Raw genomic sequence first — 5419 nt, forward strand, 5'->3', positions numbered from 1 at the left:
TCCAAAGTAGCTAGCAGGGCAGAACATCTAATCCTGAAGCTAGCTAAGAAAAATCTTGCTCAAAATATCACCATCAATGGACCAAAAATCAAATGTCAGTATGGGTCATCAGCCTGGATATATAGGGGTTAGAGAATGAGTATTAGGAAAATACAGTAAACTGTAGCTAGCAACAGGAATAAATAAAACATTGGAAAGATAAATTGACTAATTTCAACGTTTCTGAGATATATGTGTTTTTCGGAATTCCAACTATTCCTCGTGTGTGGGCATAGCCTTATAGAATATGTTCATTAACTTCTAAAGACTTATCTTGACACATAAATACTAAATTCTTCTTATATCCTAGGATGAAACAGTGTCTGCATCTGCACATGCAGCTGTATCCAGCAAATCACTGAACCCTAAAGCAAACTGAAAAAAAAGCCATGACCTCTGCAGAACAGAACCAGAATCTTTTCCCAACAAACTCATGCTTATAAAAACAACTTCTAAAATAAGTGTTATATATGCCAGGGAAGCACCATGGTTCAATTATGGTATTTATTTGTTCTTTTAAGATAGTGTTAATTTCCCTATTTTTGAAGTCCCTATGTAGTTGTAGACTGCAAGGTTATTTAGATTATGTAATAATTTGTAAATGCAATAAAATGCTATTTTGAAAGTATTGTGCCCCCTGCCTGTTATTGCTCCCAAAGTACCTAAATAAACTTTATCAGTGAGCATTTCTTCCAATTGCTATTTACCAAATGAGATACTTGAGCTAAAAAAGAAATTTTAATAAAGCGAAATTTAAAACTGCCATGCTTCATTCTGTGCAAGCATGACATTTAAATTAATAGCATCCATCTCCATCCCTTAGGACATATAATTTTTTAAACTACAGATGGTATATATTTATTTTTGCCTTTCTTTTTCTAATTCAGACACATTGTTATTGGGAATTGTGAAAAAGTGTCCTTGTAGTTGTTCTACTTCATCACCGCCATGTTGACTGAAGTGAAAAATTAACATGGATTTAGGAAAGTCCATTATATCATTAAGGAACTATCAAGAAAATAAATAGGTGATATATTATCTTTAATCCACGAGCAAATATCGTCCTTGACACTTTTCTAAACCAGTTCTGATCATGAAAAGGGAAACATATAAAATGTCTTTCACCTGTGTCAAAAAGTATCTCAGCTTCTAGGCCACTTGGTAAGCTTTATAGCGAGAGAAATATTGCATAAAAATGATATCACACCCTATGTTTTAGCTAGTTATACCTAAATCCTTTGTTGATTATAGGCCATATAACTTCAGGCAGACAAAAGAAAAATAATCCCTATCATGTTGAATGCCAGTCTGCGGTGTTTATGAGTACCTCCTGCTGTTTTAAATGACTCAAACATCTGTCAGGTGTGCTACATTATAGCCACAGGAAAATCTCAGTACAGGTTGTGTGCCAGGCAAAATGCTTTGTCTAAGACCTTGTCAATCAGGCTGACGGATGAATTCAGTATTCTAATGAGTAAGATTCTAAATATGTTTCTCCTCTGCCAAATCTCCGGATCACATCAGGAGGCACAAAGCTCAGGCAACTGGAAGGAATAAGTTCATTTTTAAAGGACCGTACTTCTCCTGACTCATACAAATGTGTGGGTTTTAACTATCCTGGTGAGATAGTCTCCTACCCCTTTGTAATCCTTTTTTCTATGCTTCATTTAACAGACTAATTTCCGTTTACTCAAAACAAATTAATTCCAAACAATTTGCAAAGGCTACCATACTTCTGAAGAGCATTAGTTACTTTTAGCTTTACATTTTGCATAGTACAATGTCTACAATCAGTGGGTTTGCAGACTTATCATTTAGTGAATTATATTTTAAGCTATTCTAACAGTAACTAAGTCAGATGAAACTGTTTTGATGGGATGGTATATATGGTTCCATTTAGATAATTCATAAGTAACGAATCCAACCACTTTTCTCATGGCCTTTCATATTCTAATATAAAAACTGAGGGGCTTCCCTGGTGGCTCAGTGGTCCCCTGCCTGCCGATGCAGGGGACACGGGTTCGTGCCCCGGTCCGGGAAGATCCCACATGCCGTGGAGCGGCTGGGCCCGTGAGCCGTGGCCGCTGAGCCTGCACGTCTGGAGCCTGTGCTCCACAACAGTGAGAGGCTACAGCAGTGAGAGGCCCGCATACCGCAAAAAAAAAAAAAAAAACTGAGTGTTTTTTAAAATTGACTTTGGGGAGAACATTACAGTAAACATCCCCTATGACATATCAACATGTTGCTTAAAAATTGCATAATATTTGTATTAGACTTATAAAGGTACATCCTATCCTTAATAACAATGTTGTAAAGGAGTTTCATATTTTGTAAAATTGACATTCAAAGTTTGCTATTTTTAAACTCGACATAATATTTAACATGAATCCTAGTAAATTCTATTCCAAACAAGGCAAAAACATATCTTTAATAGGAATATAGTGAGGTGAACAAAGATAATAAAAACAATCAGCCATCAGAAATTAAAAATCAATCTCTCCTCTATTCAAAATGTTACACTATTTAATATAACATTTGGAAAGACTCACTGAGAATATAATTTCTTTCCAAGAAGACAACTAACATTTCAGCTAATGCCCTCAAAAATTACATAACCCATATATTTAGCCTTTACAATTAAGCTAACATAGTTTTGAAGCCAATGATTTAGCAGTACATTAAAAATAAAAATTGTAATAGTACTTATGAGTAGTAAATATCGAGATTATTAATCACAAAAGGGGATTTCTTGGATCCGGGCTGCTTGGCGCAGGCCGCCTCCAGCACCGTGGGATGGTAGCGCGGGGTCCGCAGCCCCCAGCAGAGCTCGCCTCCCCCCGCCCCCCCACCCCCCGCCTGTCTTCCATCACAGGGAACTCTCTGCCCCCTGGGGCCGAGAGACCCCACCCTTTCCCCAAGCTGAAGCCACAGGGCATTGAGGTACCAGCCAGATGTCTTCTCACAAAGGACCTGTGGTGGCCCAGGGCAACGGGGCTCCTGCCGGGAACAGGGAGACTGACACAGCGGAGGTGGCTGAGCTGGGCCCCCTGCTAGAGGAGCAAGGCCAGCGGGGCATCACCAGCCCAAGCAAAGCTGAAGAAGAGCAGGCACGCCCACTGCCTCAGGAAGAGGAGGAGGAGGGGCGGGTGCTGACACTTCCCCTGCAAGCCCACCGTGGCATGGAGAAGATGGAGGAGTTTGTGCATAAAGTCTGGGAGGGGCGCAGGAGGGTCATCCCACACGACGTGCTCCCCGACTGGCTGAAGGACAACGACTACCTGCTGCACGGCCACAGGCCGCCCATGCCCTCCTTCCGGGCCTGCTTCCGCATCCACACGGACACGGGCAACTTCTGGACCCACCTGCTTGGTTTTGTGCCGTTTCACTTTCTGGGAATCCTGACCATGCTCAGACCAAACATGTACTCCGTGGCCCGCCTTCAGGAGAAGGTGGTGTTCGCGCTGTTCTTCCCGAGCGCGCGGTGCTCTGCCTCAGCTTCTCCCGGCTCTTTCACACCATCTATTGTCACTCAGAGCAGTGACAAACTGGATTATTTTCCAGCCCTTTTCCCAACTGGATTATTCAGGGATTGCCCAGCTGATTACGGGGAGCTTTGTCCCCTGGCTCTATTACTCCTTCTACCGCTCCCCACAGCCACGGCTCAGCTACCTCTCCAGCGTCTGTGTCCTGGGCATCTCTGCCATCATTGTGGCCCAGTGGGACCAGTTTGCCTCTCCTAAGCACCAGCAGACAAGAGCAGAGATGTTCCTGGGGCTTGGCTTGAGCGGCACTGTACCCACCGTGCACTTTACAATCGCGGAGGGCTTCATCACGGCCACCACGGCGGGCCAGAGGGGCTGGTTCTTCCTCATGGCTGTGACGTACATCACCGGAGCTGGCCTTTATACCACGTGGGTTCCTGAGCGCTTCGTCCATGGAAAATTCGACATATGGTTCCAGCCTCATCAGATCTTCCACGTCCTGGAGGTGGCAGCCGCCTTCATCCATTTCTACGGGGTCTCCAACCTTCAGGAATTCTGACATTGCCTGGAAAGGGGCTGTACTGACGACTCCCTCCTCTGAGCCGCCCTGCAAGGGCACAGGAGGAGCTTGCCAAGTGGTTTTAAAAGAACTTCTTTGCTGAAGCGAGAGGAAGAGTCTAAGTTGTCTGTTTCTAGAAGAAACCTCTTAGAGAATTCAGTACCAACGGAGCTTCAGCCCACTTCACACTCACTGGGCAATAAACTCTCCATTCCCTCGCTGAGAACAGTGGGGATGGGCAGCCGCGCCCCCCTCGGTAAGGCATCTACTGTCCCCTCACAGAGACATAGCTTTGAAGCTCATGTTGATATTTTACCCCTCCTCCAACCATTCTGGGGAAAATGATGGACTGGGACTCTTCAGAAATTCTGTTTCTGGAAGAAACTGTCCCTCCCTCACCCCGGTCTTGACTTTGTAACCTGGCTTATAACAGGCCATCCGTTTTTGTAGCACACTTCTGAAAAACAACTATAACCTCGTCCCATCTTTCTAGGGCCTGGACCTGCTCACACAGCAGGAAGAACAAAGCCACCAACTTTTACACAGCCCGGCTAGTCATGGAAGTATGTCCAGGCTCCAAATAACTTGAGTTTTAATTTTTTTCTTAGCAGAGTAATGTAAAATTAAAGTGGGGAAAGATATTTAATACTAAGATTTAAAAAGAAACCTGTTATCATTGCTATGTATCTTGATGCAAAGACTATGATAATAATAAAAGAGTACAGAAGACACTTGGCATTCAAAGAAAAAAAAACACAAAAGGGATTTCTCTAGGTCATTATTTACCCATTCATTCATGTATTCATGTAACACTGTAGAAAGAATACTGAATAAAAGATACATAATTCCTCCTCTTGTCATTTTAAAAATTCTAAGCCTCTAGCCAGATTTTAACATGTTGCTGACTGAGTCAATTCATGGATCAAAATTAGAGTGTCCATATCAATATATATCAACAAAAAATGTTTACATCATGACAAGACTTAATTTTTAGTTTTCAAACCTTTTTGCTGATTAAAGTTATATATGTTCATTGTAGAACATTTAGAAACAAATAAAAAGATAAAATAATTAAAATAAAGTCATCCATAATCCTACCACTCACATTTATTGAAAAGACACCCCATCCACTACACTGTAGAATCCTAAGTCAGTTGACATACATATATAGTCCACATCTAATCTTTGTATTATGCACCAGTCATAGAAATACAAACAAAATACCAGTTGTGGAAATATGAATAAAACAATTGATTAGGCAATTCAGAAAAGAGGCTAACCAAATAGGCAACATGTGAAAAGTTAGCCAATTTCATGAGTTATGAGGAAAGTTAAAACA

General features: G+C 41.9%; 1 pseudogene across 1 annotated transcript; it reads left to right on the forward strand.

Moving 5' to 3' along the window:
• The first annotated feature begins 2887 nt into the window (after positions 1 to 2887).
• LOC308614522 (adiponectin receptor protein 1-like) lies at positions 2888 to 4122 on the forward strand (annotated as a pseudogene). Its single transcript has one exon. The product of its transcript is annotated as an adiponectin receptor protein 1-like (transcript).
• Positions 4123 to 5419: the final 1297 nt, after the last annotated feature.

This window comes from Mesoplodon bidens (assembly GCF_964165515.1).
Source record: "Mesoplodon bidens genome assembly, chromosome: 3".
Taxonomy (NCBI): Eukaryota; Metazoa; Chordata; class Mammalia; order Artiodactyla; family Ziphiidae; genus Mesoplodon; species Mesoplodon bidens.